Below are 22342 nucleotides of genomic sequence, written 5' to 3' on the forward strand. Positions count from 1 at the left end.
GTTATCTCTTACCTTTACTCGTGCAAGCTCATTAGTGTTACTTCTCTTGCTTGCATGTTTGTTTGTTGTTGTTGCTTCATATAGGTTGCTCACCTAGTTGCATATCTAGACAACCTACTTTGATGCAAAGTTTATTTTGGTAAAGAAAAGTGAAAAATTGTTAGTTGCCTATTCACCCCCCTCTAGTCAACCATATCGATCCTTTCAATTGGTATCAGAGCCTCGTCTCTTTACTAAGGACTTTGCCGTCCGAAGAGTATGGTTGATACCGTACATGGTGTGGAGGAACACTCCGGTGTGAATCTGATCTCGTCTACGGGCGATGGGGGAACCTCGGTCTCTCGTGAGGAGTTAAATGTGGCCTTGGAGACATTGAAAACCTCCATGACGACCGAGGTTGAAAGCATGTTTACTAAATTCATTGAAGGGCTTAAACTATCCACCGCACCGTTGAAAGTGGGTGATCCCACTGACAAGGTGACGGATGCTATCTCCGACAAGGGGGAAGCTAGGACTGAAAAGGCTCCTTCTTCTTGTGGTAAAAATGGCACCGACATCTTTGCTCATGTGGAACCACCACTTGCTTATGGTGGAACGGTTCCTTCCACTCATTTGAATCATTCCGGTCCTCCCCCTAAGATTGTGAAAAATGAGGACTTTGATTCTTGGGTTTATCGCTTAAAGCATCATTTAAATCATGTGAACACTAATCTTTGGAGAATCATTGAAGAAGATTTCCATCCGCACGATCCAAACAACTTCACTCCTCGAGAAGCCGCGGATAATCAATTCAATGAGAATGCTCTCTTTATCATCCAAGATGCAATTCCACCTGAAGATCTACCTCACCTTCGGCCCTTCGCCTTGGCCCAAGATGCATGGCTTTGTGTTGTCTCTCTCTACCGGGGAAGCGCAAGCATTCAACGCTCCAACTATGAAGTAGTGCAAGATGAAGCCGATGAGTTCGCAATGAAAGAAGATGAAGAACCTCGTGAGCTTTATTGGAGAGTAACCAAACTCGCTGTCTCACTCTGAGATCACGGGAGAAAGGAAACGGATGACAATTGGATCAAGCGCAAATTCCTCAAGGCAATGATGCCTTACCACAAGGCCATGTCCTCAAGTGAAGTGTTGGATGAGTTTGTGGCTATGAACATCTTGGACAAGACCGCCGACAATGCGGTGCTTCGTTCTCAAAGGGCAAAGAAGCCCAACCATGCATTCAAGGACAAGGTTTGCGTTGAAGAAGAAGAAGAGGAAGAAGAGGAAAGAAACCCCGAAGATACAAAGTATGCCTATCATGAACACATGGCACTTGCTTCAAGGCAATTTTGGAGTAAGAAAAACTCAAGGCCAGACTTCAACAAAAACAACTCAAGTGGCACAAAGAGCAAGCAACGTGTAAGGACTTGCTACAATTGTGGCAATGTGAGTCATTTTGTTGTGAAGTGCCCGTATGAGAAGAGAGAAGACAATGGTGGCAAGCTTATTCGAAAGGACAAAGCCAAGTCTTTCCCCAAGAAGAGAAACTTCATCAAGAAAACCCCTCACAAGGCATTGGTGGTTCAAGAAGAGTTCCATGAGGATGATGATATGATGATGATGATGAAGATGGTGAGTTGGCTGCCATGGCCTCTGTTGCCATTGCAAAAACTCCACGACTATCTCTCTTCGACTCACCCAATGAGAACATTAGCAAACCAACGCATTGGCACAGCCTCCTGATGCGGCTTGAAGCTACGTCGGTATTTCCCCAAAGAGGAAGGGATGACGTAGCACAGCGGCGGTAGGTATTTCCCTCAGATGTGAAACCAAGGTTATCGAACTAGTAGGAGAACCAAGAAACACCACGTAAATAGCACCTGCACACAAATAACAACTTCTCGCAACCTGACATGTAAAAGGGGTTGTCAATACCTTTCGGGTAGTGGCGCCCCAAGATGGGCAAACGGACGTGAATAAAATTGTAGTAGATTGATAGATCGAATGCCAAATAAAATAAATGAGAATAAATTGCAGCAAGGTATTCTGTATTTTTGGTTTAATAGATCTGAAAATAAAAGCAAAGGAAAATAGATCGCAAAGGCAAATAATATGAGAAAGAGACCCGGGGGCCGTAGGTTTCACTAGAGGCTTCTCTCGAGAAAAATAGCAAACAGTGGGTGAAAAAATTACTATTGGGCAATTGATAAAACTTCAAATAATCATGACGATATCCAGGCAATGATCATTATATAGGCATCATGTCCAAGATTAGTAGACTGACTCCTGCCTGGATTTACTACTATTACTCCACACATCGACCGCTATCCAACATGCATCTAGTGTATTAAGTTCATGGAAAATGGGGTAATGCAATAAGAACGATGACATGATGTAGACAAGATCTATCTATGTAGAGATAGACCCCATCGTTTTATCATTAGTAGCAACGATACATACGTGTCGGTTCCCGTTCTATCACTGGGATCAAGCGCCGTAAGATGGAACCCACTACAAAGCACCTCTTCCCATTGCAAGATAAATAGATCAAGTTGGCCAAACAAAACCCAAATATTGGAGAAGAAATACGAGGCTATAAGAAATCATGAATAAAAGAGATCAAAGAAACTCAAATACTTTCATGGATATAAAATGATAGATCTGATCATAAACTCAAAGTTCATCGATCCCAACAAACACATCGCAAAAAGAGTTACATCATATGGATCTCCAAGAGACCATTGTATTGAGAATTCGGCGAGAGAGAGGAAGCCATCTAGCTACTAACTACGGACCCGAAGGTCTACAATGAACTACTCACGCATCACCGGAGAGGCACCAATGGAGGTGGTGAACCCCATCCGAGCTGGTGTCTAAATTGGATCTGGTGGTTCTGGACTCTATAGCGGCTGGAATTGATTTTCATCGACTCTCCTAGGGTTTCTGGAATATTGGGGGTATTTATAGAGCAAAGAGGCGGTTCGGGGGGCACCCGAGGTGGGCACAACCCACCAGGGCGCGCCTGGGCCTCCTAGGGCGCCCTGGTGGGTTGTTCTCTCCTTGGAGCACCCCCCAGGCGCAGCCAGAGCCCATTATGTGTCTTCTGGTCCATAAAAAATCTCCGTAAAGTTTCGCTGCATTTGGACTCCGTTTGGTATTGATTTCCTGCGATGTAAAAAACATGCAGAAAACAGCAATTGGCACTTGGCACAATGTCAACAGGTTAGTACCAAAAAAGATATAAAATGTCTATAAAATGATTATAAAACATCCAAGATTGACAATATAACAGCAAGGAACAATAAAAAATTATAAATACGTTCGAGACGTATCAGCATCCCCAAGATTAACTCCTACTCGTCCTCGAGTAGGGTAGGGAAGTGATAAAAACAGAATTTTTTATGTGGAATGCTTCCTATCATGTCATATCATATTCTTTTCTTTAAATCATGGACATTTGGACTTTTATATTGTTTAAATCAATAGTCTAGTTTTGACATGATAACTTAAATACTCAAGCATATCAACAAGCAACCATGTCTTTCAAAATATCAACGCTAAAATAAGTTATCCCTACCCCATCATGCTCAATCATTGATCCATTCATGAAACACACTCGCATATTAGCTACACCCAATACTCAAGTACGATCATATTGCCTCCTAGTTGGTGCTTTTATAAGAGAAGATGGAGACTCAAATTAAAAAAAATGCATAAAGTAAAAGAAAGACCCTTCGCAGAGGGAAGTAGGGATTTGTAGAGGTGCCAGAGCTCAAAGCGAAAAACTTAGAGATAAAAACATTTTGGGAGGTGTGTCCTTCCCACCAACGAAAACGACTTAGAGTTCCCAACACTTTATCTGCTAAATATATCATAGGCAGTTCCCAAACAGAAAATAAAGTTTATTCCTTTTTCAACCATACTTTCACTTTCCATGGCTAGCCCTATCCACGGTTGCCTTCCATACCAACACTTTCCAAGGAATTTACTATTTGACAACATAAAGTAAATTCATTTTTCATTTCAGGACAGGGCATCCCTAATACCTTTGCCTTACTCTCGTGCAATGACAAGTGAATAAACACTCATCGTGAGAATAACGCATCTAGCATGGAAAATATTAGCCACCCCTCACCGCTCCGCGAGCGAAACAAACACACAAAAGAGAAGTTTATTTTGAAGATTAGAGATGGCACATACAAATTGGCTTAGAACGGCAAAAGAATACCGCATATAGGTAGATATAGTGGACTCATGTGGCAAAACTGGTTTAAAGGTTTTTGGATGCACAAGTAGAGATCATACTTAGTGCAAAATGAAGGCTAGCAAAAGATTGGGAAGCGACCAACCAAGAAATGAATAATCTCATAAGCGAGCATTAAGCATAATTAACACCGAATAATGCACCGTAAGTAGGATATAATTTCATTGCATAATTATTGACTTTCATGCTTGCATAGGAAATCACAAACCTTAACACCAATATTCTTACTAAAGCATAATTACTCATCAACATAACTCACATATCACATTATCATATCTCAAAACTGTTACTAAAAATGAAGTTTATTTTGTCCAATGATCTTCATGAATTTTTTTATTATATCCTTCTTGGGTATCTATCACTTTGGGACTAATTTTCATATGTTGTTTTTGATAAGCTCAAACAAATATAACTGAAGATCATGAGAATAATATTTCTTTCTCTCAAATTAGTTTAAGTGAAGCAAGAGAGGATTTCTTGAAAATTTTACTAACTCTCAAATAAATCTAAGTGAAGCAAGAGAGCATTTCTTCAAAAATACTAAAGCACACCGTGCTCAAAAGATATAAGTGAAGCACTAGAGCAAGTCCATAGCTCATAAAAATTTAAGTGAAGCATAGAGAGCAATTCTAACAAGTCATGACATGATTTTGGATCTCTCAAATAGGTGTGTCCAGCAAGGAATCAAGACTTACAACACAAAATAAAACAAGAAAAAACTCATATCATACAAGACGCTCCAAGAAGAACACATAGTATGTGATGAATAAAAATATAGCTTCGAGTAAAATACCGATGGTCGTTAGAAGAAAGAGGGGATGCCACTCGGGGCATCCCCAACCTTAGCTGATTGCTCTCTTTTGGATAATAGCTTGGGATGCCAGGGCATCCCCAAGGTTAGGATCTTCTTACTCCTTATTCCTTCATCCATCGTAAGATAACCCAAAACTTGAAAACTTCAATAACACAAAACTCAACAAAACCTTCGTGAGATCAGTTAGTAAAAGAAAGCAAATCACTACTATAATTACTGTACCAAACCAATTCATATTTTGTTTTTTCATTATATCAACTGTATTCCAACTTTTCTATGGAAAAAAATCATCAAACAAAACCATAGAGCCATCAAAACAAGCACACAACGCAAGGAAAACAGAATCTGTCAAAACAGAACAGTCTGTAGCAATCTGACTATTTCGAAACCTTATGGAACTCCAAAAATTCTGAAAAATAAGGACGCCCTGAGGAATTTGTATATTAATATACTGCAAAAATAATTGGTATTTTAGCACGCTCTGGTAAAAAAATAGAATTGTTTTCGCGAGAGCAAAAATTTCTGTTTTTCAGCAAGATCAAACAACTATCACCCAAGAAGGTCCTAAAGGCTTTACTTGGCACAAAAACTAACTAAAACACAAAAAGCACAATCATAACAGTAGCATAATTGTGCTAACACTCAAGAACAGAAAGAAAAGAAAAAGAAAAAATAAATTTTATTCATTGAGTTTCCTCCCAACAAGCGCTATAGTTTTACGCCCTTAGCTAGGCATAAAGCAAGGATCTAAGTTTTGTCATCTTTGTTTCAAGATCCATAAGATGCCCGCATGATTGATTCATATGGTGGTATAATTCTTGTTCTAGGGAAATGTTCCATACCCTTCCTCAAGGGAAACTGGAACTTAATATTGCCTTCTTTCATATCAATCACGACACGGATAGTGCGTAAAAATGGTCTACCAAGAATAATTGGACAAGACGGATTGCAATCAATATCAAGAACAATAAAATCTATGGGCACATAATTCCTATTTGCAAGAATAAGAACATCATTAATTCTTCCCATAGGCTTTTTAATAGTAGAACCTGCCAAGTGCAAATTCCAAGAATATTCTTCAAGATCGGTAATACCAAGCACATCACATAAAGATTTCGGAATTGTAGAAACACTAGCACCCAAGTCACACAAAGAAAAACACTCATAATTTTTAATCTTGACTTTGATAGTAGGTTCCCATTCATCATGCAATTTTCTAGGAATAGAAACTTCTAATTCCAACTTTTCTTCAAAAGCTTTCATCATAGCATCAACAATATGTTTAGTAAAAGCTTTATTTTGTTCATAAGCATGGGGTGAATTTACCATGGATTGCAACAAAGAAATACAATCAATCAAAGAGCAACTATAATAATTAAAATCTTTGTAATCCAAAAGAGTGGGTACATCACTAGTTAAAGTTTTGACCTCTTCAAACCCACTTTCATCAATTTTCTCAACAAGATTTTCACCCTCCGAATTATCGTGACACTTTCTAGCTAAAGTTGAATCTTCTCTAGTCCCTTTTTCATCAATCTTAATTTTACTAAACAAGGAATAAATAGAAGAAACACCAATCATTTTAAGATCTTCATCACTTTTATCCACTAGTGATATTGGTTTAGCGGCCATTTGATATACTAGAGTAGCTTGTGCATCGGATATTTTTCGTAACAAACTTTCAGCAAAAGCATACTTAGATTGGAGATTGCAAACTTCTCTAATAATATCATCAAGTTGTTTTGTTATAGCATCAAGCACAACGGAGTGTTCCTTAAGTTCTTCGATAAAATACTTATTATGCTCAAATTGTGAAGTCATATATTCCTTAGTACTTTTCTCAATTTCAAGCAAAATATTAGGGCAAGGAACATCATAATATTTTCTTTAAGGCATCATGACTACGCAAACAAGAACGCACACAAAAATAGACCCGGAAAGAAAATGGTGAACGAAAAAGAGGGGCGGATAAAATGGCAAATTTTTGTGAAGTGGGGGAGAGGAAAATGGCAAATAATGTAAATTACGAGGAGGTGAGATTTGTGATTAGGAACCTGGTATATGTTGAAGATCCTCCCCGGCAACGGCGCCAGAAATTTCTTTTGATGCGGCTTTCTACGTCGGTATTTCCCCAAAGAGGAAGGGATGATGCAGCACAGCAGCGGTAGGTATTTCCCTCAGATATGAAACCAAGGTTATTGAACCAGTAGGAGAACCAAGCAACACAACATAAATACCACTTGCACACAAATAACAACTTCTCGCATCCCGACGTGTAAAAGGGGTTGTCAATCCCTTTCGGGTAGCGGCACCCCAAGATGGGCAAATGGACGTGAATAAAATTGTAGTAGATTGATAGATCAAACGCCAAATAAAATAAATGAGAATAAATTACAGCAAGGTATTTTTGTATTTTTGGTTTAATAGATCTGAAAATAAAAGCAAAGGAAAACAGATCGCAAAGGAAAATAATATGAGAAAGAGATCCGGGGGCCGTAGGTTTCACTAGTGGCTTCTCTTGAGAAAAATAGCAAACGGTGGGTGAACAAATTACTATTGGGAAATTGATAAAACTTCAAATAATCATGATGATATCCAGGCAATGATCATTATATAGGCATCACGTCCAAGATTAGTAGACCGACTCCTACCTGCATCTACTACTAATACTCCACACATCGACCGCTATCCAGCATGCATGAAGTGTATTAAGTTCATGGAAAAACGGAGTCATGCAATAAGAACGATGGCATGATGTAGACAAGATCTATCTATGTAGAGATAGACCCCATCGTTTTATCCTTAGTAGCAATAATACATACGTGTCGGTTCCCTTTCTGTCACTGGGATCAAGCACCGTAAGATCAAACCCACTACAAAGCACCTCTTCCCATTGCAAGATAAATAGATTAAGTTGGCCAAATAAAACCCAAATATCGGAGAAGAAATATGAAGCTATAAGCAATCATGCATAAAAGAGATCAAAGAAACTCCAATACTTTCATGGATATAAAAAGATAGATCTGATCATAAACTCAAAGTTCATCGATCCCAACAAACACACCGCAAAAAGAGTTACATCATATGGATCTCCAAGAGATCATTGTATTGAGAATTCAGCGAGATAGAGGAAGCCATCTAGCTACTAACTACGGACCTGAAGGTCTACAAAGAACTACTCACGCATCATCGGAGAGGCACCAATGGAGGTAGTGAACCCTATCCGAGATGGTATCTAGATTGAATCTGGTGGTTCTGGACTCTGCGGCGGCTGGAATTGATTTTTGTCGACTCTCCTAGGGTTTCTGGAATATTGGGGTATTTATAGAGCAAAGAGGCGGTCCAGGGGGCACCTGAGGTGGGCACAACCCACCAGGGCGCGCTTGGGCCTCCTGGCGCGCCGTGGTGGGTTGTGTTCTCCTCGGAGCACCCCCCAGGCGCAGCCAGGGCCCATTATGTGTCTTCTGGTCCATAAAAATCTCAGTAAAGTTTCGTTGCATTTGGACTCTGTTTGGTATTGATTTCCTGTGATGTAAAAAAATTGTAGAAAATAGCAACTGGCACTTGGCACTATGTCAATATGTTAGTAGCAAAAACGATATAAAATGATTACAAAACATCCAAGATTGATAATATAATAGCATGGAACAATAAAAAATTATGGATACATTAGAGACGTATCACCTCCTCAGCACACCAACACGTTGGCACCACCTGCGCAGAAACCTGACACAGCTTCAATGCCTAGTTAGCTATCTGATGCCTTTGCTCCTGCAGCTCAGTAGTCTGTCACAGCAGCACCACCAGCTTAATTAGTAGTCCGGCATAGCTAAACCATCTGCTCAGTAGTCTATCATAGCTTCATCGTCTGCTCAATAGTTCATCTTTCAACCTTCCAGACCTTGCACTAGATGTGCTTCAAGTACCAAGAAGAAAGTTGGCAAAAAGGTTGCATCCGTGAGGAAGCGGCCCCTGAAACCGAGGAGGAATGAGAATGATAGCCTCTTACTAAAAGCACTCTTCGCCTAGAACCAAATTACCAGTAAGTTGTTCGAATCAGAGAGTAATATTGGTTTTGACAGCTTGCCCGATAAAGAAGTCAAAAGGATACTTGCTAAAAATAAAGCAGACGTACTTGAAGCACATAAGTACATCCATGGCCAGCCATTTCTTATTGGCAAATACTTTGAGGAGTGTTGTTCTAGTTGCCGCAAGTTACATAAATATTGCATGGATGAAATATCAATAGGTCATGAGGTTCTGCTAGTCCACTATGACAGAGATCATTTCCATCACGATCAAGGTGCCATCAGTGTGGAATTTGAGGACTTTCATCTCTTCTTCCACTTTAATGTGCTCGCTGCCACTCTTATCAAATGCTTGATGTTGTAAGTACTTCACAAACTCTGATCAACTTCTCCATACAAGGTTGTAAATGGAAAAAAGTGAACTGTATTGTATTCCTCTCAGGGGATTGATCACGCAGAGAAGAACAAGGGAGAGAGCGTATTTCATAGATAAACGGGAGTGGGACATTGGCAAGGTCGCCAATGTCTTGTATTTCATGCCCCATGCAAAATTCTTTCTCTTGCCATATCATGAAGGATAAGTCAAATAAACAACCATGCATACATTGATCGTCTTTCATATTTCGACGTAGTTCGTTAGTTCATGGTTTTCTTAATCTGTAGCATTCACTCAATCTTGGTAGTCATTGTTCGAAAGCCAGAGTTTACTACCTGGATTCTCTCAGAGAGTCAATAAAGCCTCGGGATCTGATGCATCTTCAGCAATTCATGGATAGGTATTGAATTATATGATGTTGAAATTTGCATTCATATCTGGTTCAAGAATTGAGTATGTCAAAATGCATCTTCATTTGCAATGTGTTGGCATTGTGCAAAACTAAACCAGGGAACCGGTTCAAGAGTGAACTACCTCTGCAGCATGAAACGTTTCTCCAGTAAGACACAAAAATCCATTATTTTTGGAAAACATATCCAAAAGTTTCCAAATACATTTTCTTACGCTAGTCAAATGTTCAAGTTTCTAAATAAACCTCTTTCTATTTCTCTTCAAAGAAGAAAAACAAACATCTTACACCAGTTAGGCTGTTCCTAACAGGGAAAATACATGATTAATTATGTACAAAAAAATTGAGTGTCCTCAGCAACAAGGAGGGACCAACCTTTGTGGATACTATGTTTGCAGACACATGGTCTCCATATGCAAATCTACTGATTGTTGTAACGATGTTCTCGAATTAGTACCGGTAAATCTGTATCTTAATTAATATCTTCTACTCAGTCGTATGTCACATTCTGATATAAAAATCATGTAGCTTATCTTTGAACCGATGACCCCTGAACCACTCCCCGCTGGTGAATTGCTGAACTATTCATTGATTTGCCGGCTCCTAGGGCGACCAACTTCCGCGCAGTTCATGGTCGTCCCACACTACACATGTAGATGAAGATTCCAGGACCACACGGCACCATCACTATCATAGCTACCCCTTCCAAGCTACCAGGTTGGAAAAGGAAAACATTACAAGCTCAGGGAATGGGGAACGAAGCACAAGGAGGTCCACCGAACGCCAAAAGCCAAAAAATTCCCAAAGTACAACTGGGAGCGGCGGCCACTGGTGAGCCTAGTAGAAGGGATATACCTGGACCAAGTGGAACACCCGCAGGAACCACTCTGTAGGAGGGATGACCAAGGTTTTGGTTAAGGAATGAGGCAATTTTACCGAGAGGGACTGGTAAATGTGGTTACCATGGTTACCGATTAATACTGAGAATATTTCGAGCGAATTTTATAGTTGAATTATGAATTCAAATAACTGAATGAACGAATATTCAAAACAGAGACCTCTCAAAACAGGAACTAGGTTGCTACCAACACGCCAGAACCAACTCTCATGGCATTTATTAGATCCTACGTACTTAACTATAAATTGAGTGTTTAAATTCAAAAATTTCAAAAATGGTATTTTTTGCTTGGTATGGCGATTTACTGAGAGGCACAGAAATACACGATAACCATGGGAAATCTCGAAATTTCGACCGATAACCAAAACCTTGGGGATGACACCTATTGATAGGTCTCCAAGACCACAATAACAAGGAGGTCGAACAAGCACAACCAACCAGCGAGGCCTCCGCAGCATAGCTGCAACCAATAAATTTCGTACTTGTCATTTACATTTTTAACATCAATTTCCTTTTCTAGGAGAATCATCGTAGAACAATCATAATTAGTTCGATCATGTATATAACAGGCAATAAAGTGATCTGTCATGCAAGCACTTCTATTTTGTAACACCAAATGTCACTAAATGACGTACACAAAATATAAAAGTACTGAAATGCCCTTGGAACTCTTTGTGGATGGTGCAAGAGATCTCTTTACTTGTGACTCGGGGCTGCATCATTTTTTGGACCTTTCGTCAACTCAGCAGTAAAGGCTGCATCCAGAGACCCTTCAAAGTACAAGTACGGGGGGTTGTATTCGAGGTACATAGACCTCCTGCCTCAAGAGGCAGGAGGCTAACAAGGCTCACGGCCTAAGACTACCCAGAATGGGAGTAACATAGGTGGTAACATCACACATATCTAGACAAAATAGATGATGTGGCATGTAATAAATGAAGAAAGAGATGCATCTGGTAACATAGCTAGTCACTACTAATATGAGTAACATCACACATACCAAGATAAGATGAGTCTATAGCATAATAAATAAAGTGTTGCGTGATACCACACATATGTTACTCCCCACTATGGAGGTAGTAACATAGACTAGTAACATATGCATGTTACTACTCTAAGTTACTCCCCATTGTGGCTAGTCTAACCTAGTTGCTAGAGTTCAAACAAATCTTAATGTATGCAGAGAACTGGCCCAAAGCTCGCTACCAACGTCAGTGCACAGCACCACCGACCAGCAAGCCGATCTCGCAAAGGGGCCCCCGTCCATATGGCCATCGCTAACACGCGCATATTTGGTTGAGGTAGGTGTTCTCACAACGGATATTAAGAAGTCATATGATAATCCCCAAGTGTAGGGAATCATCATAGCAATTCCCAATGGTGGAAGTGATAAGTATGGAGTGTCGAACCCACAAGGAGCTAAAGGTAAGATCAATATTCTCTCAAGCCCTATCTGCCACTGATACGACTCTATGTACACCGAATGTTTGCTTCCAACTAGAAACGAGAAATAAAACTACGTTGTGGGTATGAAGAGGATAACTTTGCATGGTATCGGAGAGCTAAAATATGAAAGTCGGTGCTGTTATCATAAAGTTAAAATATATTACTAAATATTATAAATAGCGAGTGTGGAATAATGATGGATCGGTGTGCGGAATTTTCCTAGGCAATTATTAACAAGACTGATAGTCGTCATTGCAATTTAATGTGAGGGAGAGGCATAAGCTAACATATTTTCTCTTCTTGGATCATATGCACTTATGATTGGAACTAACTACTAAAGATCATTAAGGTAAAACCCAACCATAGCATTAAAGCATCAAGTCTCCTTTATCCCATACGCAACAACCCCCTTACTCGGGTTTATGCTTCTGTCACTCAAGCAACCCACTATAAGAGAATCATGAACGTATTGCAACACCCTACAACGGGAATCCCTCACGCTTGCGCGACACGGAGGGCACAATAGGACAGCACTAAAATAAAACATACAACTCGTACCAATCTAGATCATCGGTCAACCCAAAGACAAAGGATATCTATTCAAAATATCATAGGATGGCAACACATCATTGGATCATAATATGTGGCATAAAGCACCATGTTCAAGTAGGGATTATAGCGGGGTGCGGGAGAGTGGACCGCGTAAAAGAGTTGAGGGTGGTGATGTTGATGAAGACGATCACCGCGGTGATGATTCCCCTCCCGATGGCACTCCGGCGCCACCGAGAGAGAGGAGGAGAGGTTCACCCCCTTGTGCTTGCTCCTCCATGGCCTCCCCTGGATGGGGAGAGGTTCCCCCTCTGGTCCTTGGCCTTCATGGTGATGATGGCCCCTCTTGGATCCTCCTCCATGCCTCCTGTGATGATGGCCCCCTCCGGTAGGGTGCCATAGAGGGCCTAGATTGATTTCTCATGGCTATAGAGGCTTGCGGCAGCGGAAATTCCGATCTAGGTTAATTTCTGGAGGTTTGGGGATTTATAGGAGAGGTTGCCGTCGAGAACAAGTCAGGGGGCCCCACGGGTAGTCCACAAGGCACAGGGGCGCGCCTAGGGGGGTGGGCGCGCCCCCACCCTCGTGGGGTCCACGGGACTCCCCTCCGGTAGATTTTTGTTCCAGTATTTTTTATATTTTCCAGAAAATTTCTCTGTTGATTTTCATCGCATTCCGAGAACTTTTATTTCTGCACAAAAACAACACCACGGTAATTCTGCTGAAAACAGCGTCAGTCCAGGTTAGTTCTAATCAAATCATACCAAAATCATATAAAACTATTGTAAACATGGCATGAATACTTCATAAATTATAGATACGTAGGAGACGTATCAGCATCCCCAAGCTTATTTCCTGCTCGTCCTCGAGTAGGTAAATGATAAAAGAAATATTTTATGAAGTGTGAATGCTAGCAAGTGCATAAATTTGATCAATGATAGTTCCAATCACTTTTTCTAGCATCATTATTTATCATAATAGTAGCTCAACTCATAAAACTTCTCATGATCAAGTAACAAGCTATTCACATGTTAAAGTATAGATCATAAACTTTCTTGAGAACTAATAAACCGTGCTCTTAGTCATCAAACAATTGCAATTCATCTTATTTTCGGAAAGAGTCTATGTAAGAGCGTTGATTTGGCAAACTCCACATACTCAACTATCATTTGATCTTTCACAATTGCTAATACTCATGTGATATTAATGGGTTCAAAGTTTTAATCGGACACAGAGAAAGATAGGGGCTTATAGTTTCGCCTCCCAACCTTTTACCTCAAGGGTAATGCCAACAATAATAATTTATGAAAACCTACATCCAAGTGATATATATATATATATATATATATATCCGGATTGCTCCAACACAAAGTTCTTGCCAAAGGAAAAAGTGTAAAAAGGAAAGGTGATGACCACCATGACTCTTGTATAAGGGTAGAAGAATCAAAGTAAAAGATATGCCCTTCGCAAAGGGAAGCAAAGGTTGTCATGCGCTTTTATGGTTGGATGCACAAAATCTTAATGCAAAATAACATCACTTTATATTTCCACTTGTGATATGGACCTTTATTATGCAGTCCGTCACTTTTATTTCTTCCACATCACAAGATCGTATAAAGCGTATTTTCTCCAAATTAATAGATCATACATATTTAGAGAGCAATTTTTATTGCTTGCAACAATGACAACTTACTTGAAGGATCTTACTCAATCCATAGGTAGATATGGTGGACTCTCATGACAAAACTGGTTTAAGGAATATTTGGAAGCACAAGTAGTATCTCTACTTGGTGCAAAGAATTTGGCTAGCATGAGAGGGAAAGGCAAGCTCAACATGTTGGATGATCCAAGACAATATAACGTTTCAGATATAGGAAAACATAACCCATTAAGTTGTCTTCTTTGTCCAACATCAACCTTTTAGCATGTCATATTTTAATGGGTTCTCACAATTGCAAAAGATGTCCAAGATAGTATATTTATATGCGAAGTCTCTCGTCCTTCAATATTCTTTCATGAATTGTTCAAGTGACCAATTCTGCGTTTGCTAACTTCCAATAAGTTTACTACCTATACTTATTATGTGTGAAGTCATTACTCCCCATGTTGTAAGCATATGAAACATATATAAATTCAGATTTATGATATTTAATTCTGTCGGTGTACTAGAGTAGGGGTACCCTAGTATCCCGAACTTGTGCACGGGCAGTCGCAGCATCCCGCGGCAAGGCTTGCCGGGTGACCGCCAAGGTCCTCCGTGGTTCCCCTGGAGCCATTCAAGGAGACAAGACCCCGGCAAGAGGAGCTTGCCGGGAAGGCCAACCAAGGCACCTCAAGACCCTGGCAAGAGGAGCTTGCCGGGAAGGCCACCCAAGGCATCTCAAGGAACTTGCCGCGACGCGCCCCGCGTCCCAGCAAGGCCCGGTGAGCGACAAGCTCCCGGACGCGACAAGACAACGGCCGCGGCAAGGCGCTTGCCGCGACAAGCCACCACTCTGTGCCCGCGCTCCAACGCATCCACCAACGTGTCGCTCTGGGACCCTTCCAGGCTTACGTGGCGGGAGGCTGTGCAGCCAACGGTGAGCGGTGGCAAGCGGCGCTGACAAGATTGCCGTCATGGCGAGCGGTGGCGTTCCTGACGGTCCCTTTTACACTGTTTAGGCGACGCAGACGGGCATTTAAGGCCCTTGTCCCCTGCCGCCAGGGTTAGGTACGCTACACTGTAGCAGGTAGCTGTACCAACCGCAGCACCCTTTCGCTTTTTTACCCCTGTCTACGCTGCCACCTGTCGGTGACCCCTTGAGCATATAAAAGGAGGCCCATGCGCAACGTGGAGGGGGTTAGCTAGTCCGGAGAACACTCACGCTCGGTCTCGCTAGCTGCTGATGTGTATTGTAGCACTCCGCGCTCCCGAGCAAGAACTCAATACAAACCACAAAGCAGGAGTAGGGTTTTACGCATCCGTGCGGCCCGAACCTGGGTAAACTGCTCGTGTGTTTCGCCTCGATCTGCTCTTTGCACGACCTCCACCCCCGCCGAACCGAAAGGGACTCGGCCCACCGGTCCCATAGGTGTTCGTGGATCAGTCCCCCGACATCTTTGGCGCGCCAGGTAGGGGGCGTCGAGGTTGTGTGAACCAGATCACGCGTTCACGCGGGCTAGATCTTCATCATCTTCATCGACATGTCGCCGAAGAAGAAGGCTTCGGAGGCGGCTGCCCCGTCCGCCCCGCTACCACCGGAGCAAACGGCTGATGGGGCGGACGCCCACGGAAGAACGGGCGTCGACGAGGGAGCTCACGGTGCTGCCAGGTCCAAGGACAAGGCTGCGCTGCCCATCGGCGGCGTAGCCGGCTCCCACAACGACCGGGCGCACTCCAAGACCTCGGCGTCCGTACATGCACCACGCCCGACCCAGGAGGCGCGGGACCGGCAGCGTCATGGTACTCACGGTACCATGCGTTTGCTGGACCAAGATCGAGCTGGTGGGTCTCGGAGTGCTCCAGACCAGCATGCACACCAACATGCTGGCACGAGCGAGGCGCGGTCGCCTGGACGGGATACTGCTCCTTCTAACATAGTTAGAAGTTTGAGCATGTCCCTCTCCTCGCACCGTTCGCCACCACCACCCGCCACTGCCGCAGAAGCTTTGGCGTGAGCTCAACTGCTCCTGGACTATCCTCCAACGGCAGACAAGATCGACGACTGGAGGGCCACCATCCAGAGTCTCATCGGCTTCGCCAACGGCGACACTCAGCGGCAGCCGAGCACGTCGCAGCCGCGGCAAGTCAGCCAGGCACGAGCCGGTGACGACAAGATCGGTGGGGGTGCAACCACTGTGCACTCTCCGCCCCGAAAGCCAAGATCGCCGACTCGTCGGATCCACCTCGACAGCGACTCCACCGCGTCATCAGATCCACGAGCTCGTCGCGATCTGCGCCAAGTTCTTCATGAACGACAGCAAGAAGACGCTCGTACTCGCATCGAGCGCCGAAGAGAAGCGCGGCGTCTATCAGACCAGCGCGCTGGGCCCTCTGTCGACATGCATGCGCCAGAGGAACCAGGCGGCTTGCCGTACGCGGTAGGTTGCCCTGCATTTACTCGTGAGCTGCGGTAAGTCCAGTGGCCCAGCAGGAAGAATTTCAAGCCAGACGTACCAGAGAAGTACGACGGCAAGTCGCATCCGTCGGAGTTCCTTAGCATCTACACCATCGCGGTGCAGGCTTCCGGGGGGCGGGACGACAAGATCCTTGCCAACTACTACCCGCTGGTGCTCAAGCCCAACGTCAGGTCCTGGCTCATGCACTTGCCGGACAACTCCATATCCTCCTGGGCAGACCTATGCCATCAGTTTGTCGGCGCCTTTACAGGCGGCCACAAACCTCATGGCCAAGAGAGCGACCTTCATCTGCTAGCCCAGAAGGAAGGAGAGCCCCTGCGCAAGTATATTCAGAGATTCAGCCATGTACAGCACAACATCCCAGATGTCCACCCTGCCGCGGTCATCAGCGCGTTCCATCAGAACGTGCGTAACCGCAGGATGCGGGAGGAGATGACGATGTGCAAGATCAGAGACGTCAGTGAGCTGTATGCCCTGGCCGACAAGTGTGCACGTGCTGAAGAAGGGAGGAAACTTCCCGGAGAGAATATAGGAGCAGGAGGATCTGACAGCGAGGATGCTGCCCCGGTAAAGAAAAACCGGCGGCGGAACAGGAAGAAGAAAGGCAAAGATGTGCTAGTCGTTGAGCAGTCCGGCAACGAAGGTGGCGCCAAGAAAGCCAAAGTTGGTAGCTCCGGCAAGGAGATTGCCGCATGCACCAACTGCCAGGCTGTGGCGGTCGCCGACAAGCAGGACGGCACCGACAACCAGTACTGTAAGATTCACCGCACCAAGGGCCATGACCTCCAAAGCTGCAAGAAGGTCGAGCAGCTTGTTCAGCAACAAAAGGCTGAGTACGAGCGACGCGACAAGGAGAGGGCCCAAGGAGGCGCAGGAGAATCTGGCAAGAAGCGCGCCGGCCGGGGAGGACGCCACGGCAAGGCCAAGCAGCGGCAAGGAGACAGACCTCCCCGCGGTCGCGACAAGGATGAAGACGACGACGACGAAGACATGGATGATGTTGATACCAGCGAACAGGAGTTCTAGAAAGCCACAGAGGTCTTGTGTGTTGACGGCGGTGCTTCTCTGCATACTTCGCACCACCAACTCAAACAGTGGGTGCGGGAAGTCAATGCAGCAGAACCACCTGTCGAGTCACGCAAGCTTCTGAAATGGTCCGGCACGCCTATCATCTTTGATATTAAGGACCACCCTAACCGCACAACTGCGGTCGGGTGCTTGCCGATGTTGGTTTCACCAACTATCCGCAACCCCAAGGTCACTAAGATGTTAGTTGACAGCGGGGCCGGCTTGAACCTGATCTCCTCCGCTGTACTCCAGAAACTCCAGATCCCTGACAGCGAGCTTGAAGAGACCGGCACATTCCAAGGAATTAACCCGGGAAGGAGCAAGCCGAAGGGGAAGGTCACGTTGCCAGTAACATTTGGCAGCGAGCTCAATTTCAGGACCGAGAGGGTCACTTTTGACGTTGCCGATATTCCATTGCCTTACAATGGGATACTTGGCCGTCCAGCACTCACCAAGTTCATGGCGGCCTCTCACTACGCATACAACATGCTGAAGATGCCAGGCCCGATAAGCGTCATCTCTGTCCCCGGCGACAAGAAGGATGCTCTTATCTGCGCCGACAAGATCTACCGGGAAGCCGCAGCCACAACAGACCGCAAGTCACTTGCCGCTGAAGCTCCCGGGGGGAAGAAGAAGACCAAGTTCGGCAAGAGTTCTGATGCCCACTCCGGCAAGCGCACCTCTTCGGAGTGCTGCGCCGCCGTCGAGGACGCACCATCAAGCTCCACTGGCAAGTGTAAGAAGACAATGGCGGCTCCGCCAGAGACGAAGAAGGTGTCCGCCAAGGAGGACGGCACTGGTGGTACCTTCACCATCAGTGCCACTCTCGACCCTAAATAGGAAAGCGTGCTCATTGCTTTCCTGCGGGCGAATGTCGATGTGTTTGCGTGGCAACCGTCTGACATCCCCGGTGTTCCCAGGAAAGTAATTGAGCACCACCTTGCCGTTTGTCCTCATGCGCGGCCCGTCAAGCAGAAAGTTAGGAAGCAAGAAGTGGAGCGTCAAGAATTTATCGCAGAAGAGATCAAGAAGTTGGAAGCAGCAGGCCTTGTCAGAGGAGTGCTCCATCCTACGTGGTTGGCCAATCCTGTAGTCGTGCGCAAGGCAAACGGGAAATGGAGACTTTGTATCGATTTTACCGATGTTAACAAAGCTTGTCCCAAAGACCCATTTCCTTTGCCGCGCATTGACCAGATTGTTGACTCCACAGCCGGATGTGATTTGCTTTCATTTCTTGATGCATACTCAGGATACCATCAGATCTTCATGGCAGAAGAGGATGAGGAGAAGACCGCATTTATTACTCCATGTGGCACGTACTGTTTCATACGGATGCCTTTCGGATTAAAAAATGCTGGTTCAACATTTGCAAGAGTAGTCCATGTCGCTCAGGAGCCACAAATACACAGAAATGTGGAAGCCTACATGGATGACATAGTGGTCAAGAGCAAGGACAAGGCAACTCTGATCCAAGATTTAGACGAAACCTTTGCAAATCTGCACAAGATCAGCCTCAAGCTCAACCCCGAGAAGTGCGTGTTTGGAGTCCCCTCCGGCAAGCTTCTCGAGTTCTTCGTGTCTCAGCGGGGAATTGAAGCCAATCCCGACAAGATCAAGGCCATTGAGCAGATTGAAGCACCAAAGCGCGTCAAGGATGTACAAAGACTTGCCGGTTGCGTGGCTGCTCTCAGCAGGTTTATCTCTAGGTCTGCTGAGCGCGCCTTGCCATTTTTCAAATTATTGAAAAAGGCAGGTCCAATGAAATGGACTCCGGAAGCGGAGGCTGCGCTGCAAGACTTGAAGAGATACCTGTCCTCCCCTCCAATACTTGTCGCACCTAAGCCACAAGAGAAGTTGCTGCTGTACATAGCGGCAACCAATCAAGTGGTTAGTGCTGCGTTAGTAGCAGAGAGGGAGGCAGATGACGAGCCAGCAACCACGGCAAGCGCATCCAGCGACAAGCAAGGGGCTTCCCCGCCAAGCTCTGGTCCAGACAGAGATGAATCTGCACAGGTGCGCGAAGAGATACAGAACAAAATGGTGCGGCGCCCAGTTTACTTTGTCAGTTCCCTTCTGCAGGGGGCTAGGTCAAGGTACTTTGTCAGTTTTCGGCCTTCTCATGGCCTCGAGAAAGCTGCGCCATTACTTCCAAGCACATGAGATCACAGTTGTCACTCGCTTTCCGCTGAAGAGGATACTACAGAATCCAGAAGCGACAGGCAGGATTGTTGAGTGGGCACTGGAACTGTCAAGCTTTGGCCTCAAGTTTGAAAGTACTTCAACTATCCAAAGCAGAGCATTGGCAGAATTCATAGCAGAATGGACGCCAACACCAGATGAAGAAATTCCAGAAACGAACATCCCCGTCGATGAAGCAAGCAAAGAGTGGCTGATGTACTTTGACGGTGCCTTTTCGCTGCAAGGCGCTGGTGCTGGTGTGCTGCTTATCGCACCCACCGGAGAGCACCTCAAGTACGTAGTCCAGATGCACTTTCCCAAGGAGCAAGCAACTAACAATACTGCAGAATATGAAGGCTTGCTTGCCGGTCTCAGGATCGCGGCAGACCTTGGGATCAAGAAGCTCATTGTCAGGGGTGACTCACAGCTTGTCATCCACCAAGTAAACAAGAACTATCAGAGTCCATTGATGGAAGCCTACGCCGACGAAGTGAGAAAGCTAGAAGAGCGCTTTGACGGCCTACAAATGGAACATGTTCCAAGAGCTCAGAACGCCATTGCCGATGGCCTGTCAAAGTACGCCGCACTTAAGTTACCTGTGGAACCAGGTATCTTTGTGCTCAAGCTGACTCAACCATCCGTAACGCCATCAACTGGACAGAGCAAGAAGAGGAAGCTGATTTCTAGTGACTATTTTCCAGCAGAGCTTCCCGAAGCCGCCGCCAAGAAGGTCCCCAAGATCAACGCCAAAGGCGCTGAGGAGCAGTCTGCTCCGGCAAGCCCTAGGGTTTGTTCCGTTGAAGCAGAAGCTCCCGGTAAGTTTTGCTCCGGCAAGCTTGTCGGGGAACGTCAAGCTCCGGCAGAGACGCAGGTTCTCGCCGTAGAAGCGGATGTTCCCGCAGCAGCTGAGATCAACACCAAGAATGCTGAGGAGCAGTCTGCTCCGGCAAGCCCTAGGGTTTGTTCCGTTGAAGCAGAAGCTCCCGACAAGTTTTGCTCCGGCAAGCTTGCCAGGGAACATCAAGCTCCGGCAGACCTGCAGGTTCTTGCCGCAGAAGCGGATGTTCCCGCAGCAGCAGATTTGCCTTTAGTCCTTGTTGTCGAGCCACAAGCTCCAGCATGGGCGCAGCAGATTGTCCGTTTCCTTCAGATAGGAGAACTTCCCGAAGAGCAAGAAGAAGCGGAAAGAGTAGCCCGGCAGTCAAGTATGTACCAGTTTGTCAACAAGACACTGTACAGAAGAAGACTCAACGGTGTGAAATTGAAGTGTATTCACCAGGAAGACGGACAAAAGCTGTTGGCAGAGATACATGGAGGCATATGTGGTCACCACATTGGCGCAAGAGCACTTGTCGGCAAAGCATTCCGGCAAGGTTTCTTTTGGCCGACAGCCCTCCAGGATGCAACTGCACAAGTAACCAAGTGTGAAGCGTGCCAGTTCCATTCCAAGCAGATACATCAACCAGCTCAAGCTCTCCAGACGATCCCTTTATCCTGGCCATTTTCGGTCTGGGGGCTCGACATCCTCGGCCCCTTCCCCCGAGCAATCGGGGGCTTTGAGTACTTGTACGTTGCAATCGACAAGTTCACAAAGTGGCCAGAAGTGGAACCAGTGAGGAAGGTGACAGCACAGTCAGCAGTCAAGTTCTTCAGGTCAATTGTTTGCCGCTTCGGGATCCCTAACAGGATAATCACCGACAACGGTACGCAATTCACGAGCCGCACCTTCATGCAGTATGTCCAAGATCTTGGCGCCAAGGTCTGCTTCGCTTCTGTTGCTCACCCGAGAAGCAACGGTCAAGAGGAGAGGGCAAATGCTGAAGTGCTGCGTGGGCTCAAGACCAGAACTTTCGACAGGTTGCACAAGTGCGGAAGAAACTGGAACGAGGAGCTGCCGGTGGTTGTTTGATCGATCAGAACGACGCCAAATCGAGCCACTGGCCAGACACCTTTCGCTCTAGTCTATGGAGCAGAGGCAGTTATCCCCACGGAACTCGTATACGGGTCACCTCGAGTGCTCGCTTATGATGAGCTTGAGCAAGAGCAGCTGCGACAAGATGACGCGCTGCTCCTTGAGGAAGACCGTCTTCAGGCTGCTGTGCGAGCTGCTCGCTACCAGCAAGCTTTGCGCCGCTACCATAGTCGCAAAGTTAATGCCAGAAGTTTCGAGGAAGGCGACCTTGTTCTTCAGCGTGTTCAGTCCGCCAAGAA

This window comes from Triticum urartu, chromosome 3 (genome assembly GCF_003073215.2).
Source record: "Triticum urartu cultivar G1812 chromosome 3, Tu2.1, whole genome shotgun sequence".
Taxonomy (NCBI): domain Eukaryota; kingdom Viridiplantae; phylum Streptophyta; class Magnoliopsida; order Poales; family Poaceae; genus Triticum; species Triticum urartu.